The sequence below is a fragment of the Rhinatrema bivittatum genome, chromosome 17 (assembly GCF_901001135.1).
Source record: "Rhinatrema bivittatum chromosome 17, aRhiBiv1.1, whole genome shotgun sequence".
Classification (NCBI taxonomy): domain Eukaryota; kingdom Metazoa; phylum Chordata; class Amphibia; order Gymnophiona; family Rhinatrematidae; genus Rhinatrema; species Rhinatrema bivittatum.
In genome coordinates this window covers 51835312-51848917 of record NC_042631.1, presented here as the reverse complement: position 1 = coordinate 51848917, position 13606 = coordinate 51835312, and the positions used below count along the sequence as shown (strand labels likewise).

At 44.3% G+C, this 13606-nt stretch overlaps 1 protein-coding gene across 1 annotated transcript in view; it reads left to right on the top strand.

The window, feature by feature from the left end:
- Window positions 1–13606, top strand: part of LOC115079276 (USP6 N-terminal-like protein) — a 459663-nt gene that overhangs the window by 690 nt on the left and 445367 nt on the right. The window lies entirely within an intron of this gene.

Sequence of the window (13606 nt, the reverse complement as noted above, 5' to 3'; positions counted from 1 at the left end):
GGCCTAGGTAATTGTATTTTACATCATATTTTGCCATCTCGGAGCCCTCCCTAACCCTCTCCATCATTATCTGTGTAAGCAATTGTTAGAACTTTGTTTCTTCTGATGCCTTGTTGTCACCTAAGTCTCTTCCTGTTGCTTCTGTTTTAAAAAAAACTAAATGTGAAAGTTAGTTTCAGTATTCACTATTTATGGACAGCTGTTTTAGTAACCTGTAATGCCACCTACCTCTTTCCATAATCTTCCAATGCACCCTCTCCCTCAACACACACACATTTGGCAGTGATGCTGCTCACATTTTTGAAGTAGGGGTATTAGAATATGCTGCAACATCCGTCCTGTATGGCTGAACAATCCTCACCTTCTTCCTAATAACCAAATTGTGCCAAATCCAGATAAGCTTTCTTCATTTCTTTATTCAGTGGATGAAATGGCCACATCAGCTTTATTTAACATACATAAAATGAAAATGGAATAACAACATAAGTAATATCATGCCCATATTCTTATCCCTCACTGTACTCCTACTGGCAAGGGGTGGGTCATTCATCAAAATGCATTAACACATGCGATAATGCAATAATAGGGGACATAGAGGGGAGGAGATGGGGAGGGGGAGAGAGGGGAGACAGGAGAAGATAGAGGGAGAGAAGAAGGGAGAGGGCAGAGAGGGAGTGGAATGGAACGGAGAGAGAAGGCTTCTGGGGGGGGGTCCTCACATGTGCACCTGTTTATAACTCTGTAGGAGGGCCATCTAATAGGTCGAGGTGAGGTGTTGATGGTGGTTTAGGGCCCAGTTTTGCATGCAGAGTGAGACACACGAGCTGTTCGTACGTCTCACTCTACATGCAAAACTGGCCCCTAAACCACCACCAACACCTCACCTCGATCTATTAGATGGCCCTCCTATACAGATATAAATACTTCTCTCTCTTTCTCTCGCTGTCTCGCTCTCCCAGTTACCGTGTGGTGCGGTCATTCAAAAGTTTCTATGAACACAACCCTTTTTGTGTTATTAACATTATTTGATGAATCTAGGGGTAATCCCTCAACTAGTATGCAAGAATGCTGCTGCTAAGGACATGCGACAATAGCTGCTCCATGCTGTTTGCCTCTGCCTCACTTTTTACGGCTTTCCCAAGACCACCTCTAGCATGGCCTGAGTGAACACTAGAATCCTGCCATTGATAACGGCCCAGCCCCCCCACCTCCCCCCGCCTCTATGGGGACCTGAGATGCCAAATTGCCCCTGGTGATAACCACCCCCTATCCCATGGTGCCTGAGCATAACTGTTCAAGTTGCACCCTCTTGTGCCGGTGAGGAGCCACCATGGGAGGGACCAGTAAACCGTTACTTGGTCCTGACCACCCACCACCACCACGCAGCTATAAGAGTTTCAATGGCCGTTTGCATTGGTAACAGGAATATAGCCAATCCCATATCAGACAAATGAGCCACATCAACCCAATAAAGGTCCAAGCAATCTGTAGAGAGATCTTCATATTTTAGCTGCAGACCCCTAGCATTCCGCAAAACCCCTATCTCCTTGTTAAGCTTTCTTCTGATTTTCTCCACTGGCATCCGACAACCAACCTGGTGATCACTTCCAGATCATCACCACACTTGGACAAAAGGACTTTAGACATACTAGGTCTTCTTTATGATAATCTCCATAAAAACGATGTCCCCCTTGTGAATTAATGTGCCATTTGGCCTAGGTTGCTCCCTAGCATGCTGTAGGAGTGTGGGTATCATCTGGTTCTAGTAAGGTGTTTCTTTTTTGTAATTGCTGCACTGGTAAGTTACTGTCATGCCTTCTTGTTTTAAGGTTTTCACTGCCGCTCCGTGTAGGTTACCCTAGTGCTTTTGTTTATAGTTGTAAAGGCCACATTGTGCAGTTAACCCCATGCTGAAAAGTTGCGTCAAAATTACCTCTTGTAATCTCTGGTCTGTGTTCCTTTCTCAGGTCACCCCCAGCTCTAGCTGTTGCCATATTCTTGGCCCATAAATGGAGTGACTCACAGACCTCCTCCTTTGTTCCACATCCTTTTCATTGATGTGCACATGCTGACCACTTTCCTGTCTTAATAAAAGAAGACGCAGTCATTGCTCGTATGATTTGAATGAGCCCCGTCCCCTGTGGTGTTTGCCACTGTCCTGATCCCTGAATAACGCCAGTTTGTCCCCTTTTCTCTCTTATGCGTTTTTTGAAACGCAATTAGCGCTTGGTTTTTAACAGGCATTTTACCTAATTTATCTGATGAATTGAATATGGTCACCCAACTTTTGCCAATGATTTTTTAATGTGTTGCTGTTACTGGAGACATCTTTTTAGGCTTGTGCTGTTTAAATTTTTTGCTAGTTTATGTATGAAATTAAGGCTACTACCCCTAACTAATCAAGCTTGATATTTCACTTGGATGCAGCTCCATCACTGCTCTCTACATTAAAGGTGGGGGTGGAAGGGAAATAGAACCAAAGAGCTAAGAGAAACAGATAAGTATGAGAGAAAAAATGTGTGAAGCTTGCTGGGCAGACTGGATGGGCCATTTGGTCTTCTTCTGCCATCATTTCTATGTTTCTATGTTATATTGAAGTTATTTATCATATTGTTATGTTGGTTATGTATTTTAATGTAAACTACTTTGATTTTATTTTGCAAGGAGATATAACAATGTGTAGGACTAAACCTGAAGTGTCTTAACCTCACATTGATATGACCACTACTAGAACTTGCCCTTCTGCTGGCGCTGGGCTATGAGTTCTGTTCCTGGTTTCTGGCATTACTTTGCTAACCTTAAATACCTCAAAGAAACAGATCACTCCTACCATGACCTGGGTAATTGTATTTTATATCATATTTCACCCTCTCAGGGCCCTCCCTAAGCCACACCATCATAACCTGCGTAAGCAAGTGTTAGAACTTTGTTCCTTCTGATGGGAGGATCATTTCTTCTACTGATGCCTTATCGTTGTCACCCAAGTCTCTTACACTGACCCTGTTGCTTCCATTTTAAAAGAATAAATGTGAAAGTTAATAATTGTATTCACTGTATATGGACAGCTGGTTTTAGTCACCTGTAAAGCTACCCACCTCTTCCTATAATCTGACCCATTCGCCAGTGGCGCCCCATCACCCCCGCCACACCCTTGCCAGTAATACAGACATGTTTTTAATATTTAAACTTTTAGTAGTGTTGTCAAATACATCTGTACAACATGAAACAAATGCGATACATCAGTAAAAGATGACATCCAAAAAAAATCAAACCAGGTACCGTATTTTGATTTTCCCCAAATCCCTTAACCTTTCCAAAACCCAAACCCTTCTAACCCCCCCCCCCCCCCCCCCAAGTCTAATCCACAGTATGGTTGAATGGCCCAGAGGCCCACGTTTGCTCATATGAAACCTGTATATGACCTGATACATGTCTTACCTTCATTTAATCTAGAACATCTCCAAGCTTTAGCTCAGTAGTACAGTAATCTATCCCTCATCTAGTTTTTGATACCACTGAAGAAACGGCTCCCATATTTGAATGTGGAAGGCAACAGAGTCTCCATGCTGCTGTCATATGACCAATAGTGCACATTCCAGATCCTCGGAAAATCGTATTTAGTGGGGGCTACCACGTTTTGCCAATGTGCTGCCATTCCTGCCTAGCTGCACAAAGTATGACATTTGTAAGCGCCCGGTCTGCTTTTGGCCATGATTCCAAATAGTTTGTGAGAAGATATGTGGTGGAGAGAAATGGAACCTTTAATTTCAGCAGCTCGGAATGCACTTTCTCAATCCACCTCCAAAATGGTATTATTTTTGGGCAGGTCCAAGTGGCATTGTCTCCAGCACTGATTTGAGCGATTAGGATAGACCTTACTTAGTTTAGTTGGGGTGAGATACCAGCAGTACAAGAGTTTGTAATTAGTCTCAAGAATATTAGCCGATATTGAACTCTTAGTAATGTTCAAATAACATCTTTCCCACTGGTTCTCTAACCAAGTAAACCCCCAATCCTACTCACAATTAGATTGATAACCAAACTTGCATCTCCAAGTGACCCCCAGCCATCTGCAGAGTCTGGATATTATCCCCTTGTTAACATTATGGTAAAAGCACATTGTTTCAAACTCGGTCATCTCTCTGGTAACTTGATTCCATAGACACCTATCTTTAAGACAATGTTGCAGCTGCAGGTATCAAAAGTATTCAGAATGTGGGACATTAAATTGTAGCTGTAAGTCAGAGAAAAGGATTAACTTCAAACTATCGACTAGTTGCCCGCAACACCAGATTCCGCATTGCTTCCATTTCCCAAACAGATTCTCTGTGTGGGGTACCAGGTGCCGTCCCTTATATATAACCACTGGTAGCAGGGGAAAAAAACTTGGGCCCTGTTAATACAAACGACTACTCGAAATACCCGCTTACCCCATGGCAAAGCTTACTAACACCAGAAATAGAGCTCTCTCCATAGCGGGGCCAAAACTTTGGAACGCCCTACCATGCTACCTCACCACTATCAGCGATAATAAATCATTCAAAAAAGAACTGAAAACTTGGATCTTCAGCCAGACTTTCAACGATAATTTAGGCTAATTACAATTGTGATGCCTTAGTCCACCCCTCCTACTCCCCTCTTCTCTTCTCCTCTTCTTTGCCCCATCCGACCCCCCCTACCCCTACCTTCTACCTCTCTCCCCCCCCCCTTCCTTTCATTTCCCACTCATACTTTCTTGTGTTTAGAGCACGCGTTTGTATCTACCTTCCTCGTTTTTCGTTTCTATATTCATTTTCGTTATTTGACTTAAGATATTTTAGTTATTTCCTGTTACAACCTGTTCCATGACCTGCTATATGCATATACTTTCGTTTCACAACTTGTTCTATGTATAATTGTTTTGTTTCAATGTAAACCGGGGTGAAGGCTTGTGCTAAACCTCGGTATATAAAAGCTACAAATAAATAAATAAACCGCCATCTCTTCCATAACCGAAGGGTCAAATCAGTGAAGGGATTAGAAGTGTGATCAGATCCTCCTTTCAGAGGCAGGCACCAGAATCTAGTGTAAAGGGAATCATCCAAACTATCCATTTGCTCAATATATATCCATTGTTTCTTAACAGAACTAGATGACCAGTCATATGCTACTCTCAGCTGGGCCGCATTATAGTATTGTATAAAGTTGGGTACGGCTAGGTCTCCCATTTGTTTAGTCCTAAATACCGTATTTTTCGCTCCATAAGACGCACCTGACCATAAGACACACCTAGGATTCAGAGGGGGAAAATTTAAAAAAAAAAAAAAATTGTGCTAAACCGGCTCTGCGTCTGGGCGTCTTATGGAGCAAATTAGGGGAGTGCATAGCTTTTTTTTTCCTCCCCATTTTGTTTTCGGGTCTGGGGAGGGCCATTTCGGTCCACTCCCCAGATCAGAAAACGTTTTTCTCTGGGAACCCCTCCCCCCCCCCCAAAAAAACCCCATCCCAACCCTTTAAATTAACAACCCCCACCCTCCTGACTCCCCCAAGACCTGCCGACTTAGTTTACCGCAACCCCCCACCCTCCTGACCCCCCCAAGACCTGCCGACTTAGTTTACCGCAACCCCCCACCCTCCTGACCCCCCCAAGACCTGCCGACTTAATTTACCGCAACCCCCCCACCCTCCTGACCCCCCCAAGACCTGCCAAACGTCCCTGGTGGTCCAGCGGGGGTCCAGGAGCGGTCCGGGAACGATCTCCAGGGCGTGGGCCGTCGGCTGCCAGTAATCAAAATGGCGCCGACGGCCCTTTGCCCTTACTATGTCACTGGGACCGAGGATATCGTTCCCGGACCGCTCCTGGACCCCCGCTGGACCACCAGGGACGTTTGGCAGGTCTTGGGGGGGTCAGGAGGGTGGGGGGTTGCGGTAAATTAAGTCGGCAGGTCTTGGGGGAGTCAGGGGGGGGTTGTTAGATTTTTGTTTGTTTTTTTTTATATTCGCTCCATAAGACGCACATACATTTTCCCCCCACTTTTGGGGGAAAAAAAGTGCGTCTTATGGAGCGAAAAATACGGTAATACCTTTCTTGCCACTCTAGGTGGACGTTTTCTCCAAATGAAATGAAATAACTTTTGTATGTAATGATTTAAAAAATTTAACTGGTACCTCCACTGGTAGTGTTTGAAAAAGATAGAGCCACCTAGGGAGGATGTTCATTTTAATAACAGCCACCCTCCCCAGCCATGAAAATCTGTAGGGGGCCCAAATGTGCAGGTCCTTGGCTGTCTGAGTCATCAGCGGGCTGTAGTTTAATCGAAATAAGCTTTTCCAGTCTGCTCCCAGATTGACCCCTAGGTAGCGAATGCTAACAGATGCCCACTCCTGTATCCTGCGAGCTTGCTCCTGACATATTTATTATTTCTGATTTGCTCATGTTGACCTTAAAGCCTGAGATGGTGCTAAACCGGTCTAGTTCTTGCACTAATACTGGTAATGAGAGGTGTGGATGCGCTATTGAAAATAAAATATCATCCGCGAAGAGAGAGATCTTAAACTGAGAGGATCCTACGGCTATACCTCTAATATCATTATTGTTCCTAATCACAGTAGCCAGGGGCTCCATAAACAAAGCAAACAGCAGAGGTGAGAGAGGACAGCCCTAGCGTGTGCCTCTACCTAGCTCGAAAGTATTGGGAGTAGGAGCTGTTAACCTTGATGCAAACCTTTGGGGCATTATACATTGCCTTCAGCCAGGTTCTAAAATTGTCCCAGGCCCACCTTCTGTAGGACTGTAAACAGAAATCCACAGTGAACCTGGTCGAAAGCTTTCTTTGTATCTACTGCCATCAGGACAAGGGAATATCATTTTTCCAAGCCTGCCACATTAGATTCACTGCTTTACGAATGTTATCCCCAGCTTGTCTCCCAGGAATAAAGCCGGACTGGTTCGAATGTACCAGAGTAGGCAGTACTTTATTCAGCCTACTGGCGAGGATCTTTGCTAGTATTTTTAAATCTAGGTTTAGCAGAGATATAGGCCTATATGAGCCACACAGGGACTTGTCCTTGCCAGGGAGTATAGGGATCCCCGCTAAATACATTGAATGAGGCAGGACCGGATTGATTAACAGATAGTTATACAACTTTTGCAGGTGTGGTGTTAACAAGTCACTATATTTCTTATAAAAAATGCCAGAATATCCATCCAAACCGGGAGCTTTGTTCGGCTTAAGAGAAGATATAGCATTAAATATCTGCTCCCCGGTAATTTTTTCATCTAGTAATTGGGATTGTTCACTTGATAATACAGGCAATGTAATTCCCCTAAGGTATGCATCGATATCGTCTGAGCAGACAGGGATGTCATTCATATATAATTCTTTATAGAATTGGACAAATCTGTTTCTAATGTTGATATTATCTGACACATAAGCCCCTTTACCATCCTTGATTTTCAAAATGTGGCTTTGAGAGATCTGGCACTTCAATTTCCGGGCCATTAATTTCTTTGCAAAGGGTAACAAATCAGGGGATACCTGCTTTGATGTATCCACCTGATATTGGATATCCATATATAGAAGTGTTTGTAACTGGTTCCTTTTTTTATCTAACGCTCGGAGCGTTTTGTAGCCCCCTTGCATCTTATATTTCTGTTCCAATTGGCAGATAGCTCGAATCGGTTTTAGACTATTTTTCTGGGCTTGGTTTTTATATGCTGATGTTTTTAATATCAATTTCCCTCGTAGAACCGCCTTAAAGCAGTCCCACAAGACACCAGGAGACACCTCATTATCATTGTAATAAAAGTATTCCTTAATATCTTACCGTAGAGCTTCACTAAATTGTTTATCGGCGAGTAAGGAGTTATTTAGTCTCCAATTATTTTATCCCCTCCGATTCTGGTTGAAGAATTGGGATTAGAACATGCAGGACCCTCATAGCTCACCAAAGCACCTTTTGCTTTCTGATATTTCAAAGGAAATATGACCAAGTTATTGGAAATTCTTACAGCTTTTCTGGGAGTGGCAATGTAGCCCAGTGGCCAAAACAGTGATTAGAATAGGTTGATCCTCCTTGAGTGCTTAAAATGCCTTATGTGTAGCCAAAAAATGAAATGCTCTCCTTGACTTCCCAGCAGCACTTCCATAAACTTACTGCTTTACTCACTGTTACTATTTCAAGAACTCCAGACCCCATTACCATCCTCACGGCTCACCCTGCTGCCTCAGATGTCAGTCACCTGCAGCAAGACAACTGGAGATGTCATCATATGACATCTTGCTGTAAAATCCAATGGTTCTAAATAAACATGGCAATCCCATTACTCGTAGCATGCTGGAATGTGGAGAAGGAATTTGTTCCTTTCATCCATTTCACAATGAGGATGCAGCTTACTATTGTGTACAGTGGCAGAAAGCCCCTCAGTTTGAGCTCAACCCCATTTGCGATCATCTGTGCCTGACTGCAACAGACGCTTTTATTCCCCAACACTGACAAAGACTGACTGTACCTTTGGAAGTTGATTATGATAACTATCTAGGCCTAGGTGCATTATATTCACATGCATGCATACGTACATAATGCCCCCACTTCCCTCTTCATACTTATATATTTACTTAATACCAATAGATAAGCTGATATATATTATATAAAGTATACGCTTGTCCACTAGCAGCAGTTCTTCCAAAATTCTTGTGAGGCTTCCTGCATAATCGTCTACCTTTTAACTTTATATTCAGAATGTTTCCCAATTCTTTGCCTGAATGATTAGCCATGTACACAACTTGATTGCCTTCCTACTTTAGTTTAAAAGCAGAATTTAATTATATTCTGAAAGTAGGTAATCAGAATGGATTGATCTCTTCCAAAAGCTTTAAAATATCAACTGTGGCTTTGCATTAAACTCTCAAGCTGACTAGTTTTCCTATTGCATTCTTTTAGCATTCTATTCTTATCTCCTCCCAGGTCTCCGAAATTCATTAGTGCACTATCAATGGATTATTTGCTAGAATATGGGCCTCTTGGTTTCAGTTCTTTCACCTTACAGGTAGTTGTTTTTTGTTTGAACCCTTTTGTTCATCAGCTGTCTGCGGACACCACTGTCTGATCCCCACCCATTAAGTTGATAAACTCCCTGACTTCCTTTTTTTGACACATCCCTGATCTGTCTAGCTCAAATATCTTAAATATTCATACCCTTTCACACTGCAGTTGTTTTCTGACTTGCATTTGTGGACATGCAATTTTCAAGCCAGTTTAGAAAAATTAGTAGGGATGGGCATTCGGGAGAAACAAAATAGGAAATTAATGAAATGTCCTATTTTGCTTTGTTTCATATCAAAACGAAATGATGTGAAAACCAACCAGATTTTGTCAGATTTTCAGTTCCGTTTTGAAAACAAAATTGATCCATTGGGCCTAGGCTGCGGCCCAATACATGAATTGCGGCCTAGGCCTGAGTGCGATGCTGGAGTCTCAGCTGAGAAACAGGCCTAACGCCGGGGCCTTGCCTGAAATCCAAAACATTATTAAAAAAAAAACCAAAAAATCTTACCTGCTCTGGGGATTCAGTGTCACGGCCCAAGCTGGAACCCGGGACCCGGCCTAGAAGCCGGCAGGCCCGACGCTGCGACCCAGTCTGGAGATTGGGTCCTGATGGGTCAGGCCTAGGGCTCGGAGCACACTCCTCTTAAGAACATAAGAAATTGCCATGCTGGGTCAGACCAAGGGTCCATCAAGCCCAGCATCCTGTTTCCAACAGAGGCCAAAACCAGGCCACAAGAATCTGGCAATTACCCAAACACTAAGAAGAACCCATGCCACTGATGCAATTAATAGCAGTGGCTATTCCCTAAGTATAATTGATTAATAGCCATTAATGGACTTCTCCGCCAAGAACTTATCCAAACCTTTTTTGAACCCAGCTACACTAACTGCACTAACCACATCCTCTGGCAACAAATTCCAGAGCTTAATTGTGCGTTAAGTGAAAAATAACTTTCTCCGATTAGTTTAAAATGTGCTACTTGCTAACTTCATGGAATGCCCCCTAGTCCTTCTATTATTCAAAAATGTAAATAACCGAGTCACATCTATTCGTTCAAGACCTCTCATGATCTTAAAGACCTCTATCATATCCCCCCCTCAGCTGTCTCTTCTCCAAGCTGAACAGTCCTAACCTCTTCAGCCTTTCCTCATAGGGGAAATTGGTTCTTACTTGCTAATTTTCATTCCTGGAATACCACAGATCAGTCCAGAGGAGTGGGCTCTGCATCCCCACCAGCAGATGGAGGCAGAGAACAAAACCCTGCGACACTGCTACATAACAGAGTGTGCCACCTGCAGTCTCTCAGCATTGACCTGTACCCAAGCCGACTATGCCCCAAAACCCAAATGAGTTCCCATCTGGGGCAAGCAGAGAATCAAAGTTGGAGCCCCCTACAAACCTTCCATTCTTCAATCTTCGGCTCTTGAAGCCAACTGACGCCATCCTCCGTGGTTGCGCTGGAGTTAATTATTCACCTCAGTAAATGGTGCCATTTTGATGAAGGGCAATGCCAATCTATAATCCTTAGAGAGGCAGATGTTTTCTTACACCAGCCTTAAATTAAGCTATTAACTTATGGAAAGATTGCTTTAATTTATACTATCAATCTCCTCCAGAAACTTTAGAACTGTATGTTTGCTTACATTTGGTGCCCTGGCGGAGGTGGAGTAAGGCTGCAGAAGCAGAGAGAGAACAGCCTGGTTCATTGAAAATTTTTCAGAAGTGAGCCAGGAAGTTTGAGAGGTTATTCAGGATCGGGATCCTTCCGTAAGGGAAATGTCCAGGTCAACGCTTGATCATAAAGAGATTTTAGAATTAAGATTTATCTCAAATTTCTTTTTTCTTTTGGAAATAGTTTGAATTAGGGCATCCCGACAGTGAGGTTCCAATAATAAGAAAAGTAGTCCAAGTGCCTTAATCTTATGGCCTGGATTGGCCACTGTTGGAAACAGGAAGCTGGGCTTGATGGACCCTTGGTCTGACCGAGTATGGCATGTTCTTATGTTCCTATGAGGTTTGTTGCTCAGTATTTGTGTGAGAAATAAGTGTCCCCTTAGTTCGGTCATTGATGAAGCTGGCGGCTTACAATTCAAAATGCATGAGACACTGGTTCAAGAAGCAATAGCAGGTCTTGGGGTCCCCATCATAATGTAGGGGTGGTTCCAGCTGGGGACAGCAGTGGCAGTAATGGAATCTAGGTAAGTAGCAAGGTCCTGCAGCAGTCCAGTGATGTGGGTGAGCTGCTCCTGCTGCACCCTATAGGCCAGGCCTTATATTAACTGTTGTGCTGAAAAGCCAAGAGTTCAGCAGCTATCTGTTATGCTCCGGGGGTTGTGAGCCCTTGAGCCTTTGCTAGATTGATTCATTCTGGTGCATGCGTGCATAGACCAGGCCCTAGCAAATACACCCCAAGGCAGAGAAAAGGGTCAGGGACGGCTGCGCCCTCTGTTGCTCACCTTTCTCCTGCCTAATCCTTCGACTCTGGGTAAGATGGCTGCCTCCGCCTCTGAACGCCGACCTCACCGCCGTCCCTGGGACAGCATGGGCAATTGCGTTTGCCATTTTGCTCCTGGAATCATCTAGGGCATGCGCGTGTGCCATCCCTCTTCTTATGCGCGTCATGGCGGGAACCTCAGGGGCGTCCCCTCCACATGACATCACTGCCTACGTATATTTAAACTCTCTTCTCAATTCCATCCTGCTGAATTTGCCTCGTTACAGATGCTCACTGCTCTGTGTTCCTGCTTCGGATGACTCAGGTACCCGCTCTTTGGGGGCCTTGCCACACTCCGAATCTACCCTTCGGGGTCAGCCTGCTTCCAGCTAGGACTCCTAAGGTACCTGTTCCTCGGGGGCCTTGTCTTGTCCCGGACCTTTCACTCCACGGAGGTTCCTCTCTACAATTGCCTACAGTTCCAGAGTGAGTACCCCTGCTCTCCAGCCTGTATCTGTTTCTTCTCACCATCTACTGTGTGGTTTCACGGCTTACCCCACTCTGCGGACCACTACCAGATCCACCTCCTTCCTTAAACCTGGTGAGAATCCATCTCCGCATTACCTACATTACAGAGCACAGACAGAATATATTTTCTGGGAATCATCTCCTCTGGGCTGAGGTTCTCTGCCCACTCCTCGGACCATATTCATCGCTTGCTGTACAATAAAGACTCCTATTACTCTGTGTCTGTTACTACCGAGAGCCAGCCTATCGCAGCAAGTCCCCACAGGGCTCTGCCCTGTGGGAAGAGCCATCTCTTGTTGCGACCAAGGGCCAACGATTCAAGTCAGATTATAACAAGAGCCTTTTGGTTCTGGTGGCCAGCAAGACTTGAAAGTTGCAAGCAGCAGTCAGGGCAGGTGATGATCAAACGGAGTCAAGAGGCAGTCAGGGTCAGCAACAGAGGAAAGGATGAGTGAAAGATAAGGCAAAGCAGGGCAGAGAGGAAAGACAGGAGCAAGGCTTGGCAAGGCTGGATAAAGCAGGAGCAATAGCAAGACAGCACTGATGACTAGTACAGAAAAACTTGTTGCTGAGGGGCTGGCTGATAGTAAAGGACTTCCTTATAATCTTAGAAGGATGTGATGTATTCAGCCAGCACCCCAGGAAGTCCCGCTTGCGAGACCTATAAGACGAGGTCCTGGTGGCAGGAAGTGCTATGCAGCCCTTAATGCTGCATAGAGTGGGATGCTATGCCAGAAGCACTTGAAGGTAAGGGGTGTTACACAAACCTTCTTGATGGTGCCGCTATTTTTTCCCGTCGATAACGGGGATGAATTAGCCATGCTGTCGTAGGAACGTCCTCCAGACGGCGCAAGGCGGAGCTTCTAATAGCTGTTACGGAACTTAGCTCTGTGCAGCTGTGTGCGTCTTCCCGCGCAGTAGAGCGTCCTCTCCCTCAGTTTTTCTTCCGTGAGCCAGGACATACACGGAGCAACTTGTCTCCCTCAGAACGATCAAATAAAAAAAACCCAAGGAGAACACCTAAATCCGAAAGAACAAGCAACAGCAAGTATGCCCAGGCCATTGGGCTTCAAACCCTGCGGCTGTAGAAAGATTATGTAGGCCAGATGTAGTAGGCCAGATTGACAAACTAAAGAGTAGCAAATCACCTGGACCAGATGGTATGCATCCTAGGGTACTGAAGGAGCTAAAAAATGAAATTTCTGATCTATTAGTTAAAATTTGTAACCCATCATTAAAATCATCCATTGTACCTGAAGACTGGAGGGTGGTCAATGTAACCCCAATATTTAAAAAAGGCTCCAGGGGCAATTCAAGTAACTATAGACCAGTGAGCCTGACTTCAGTGCCGGGAAAAATAGTGGAAACTATTCTTAAGATCAAAATTGTAGAGCACATAGAAAGACATGATTTAATGGAACACAGTCAACATGGATTTACCCAAGGGAAGTCTTGCCTAACAAATCAGCTTCATTTTTTTGAAGGGGGTTAATAAACATGTGGAGAAAGGTGAACCGGTAGATGTAGTGTATTTGGATTTCCAGAAGGCATTTGACAAAGTTCCTCATGAGAGGCTTCTACGAAAACTAAAAAGAGAGAGAGATAACGTTCATGGA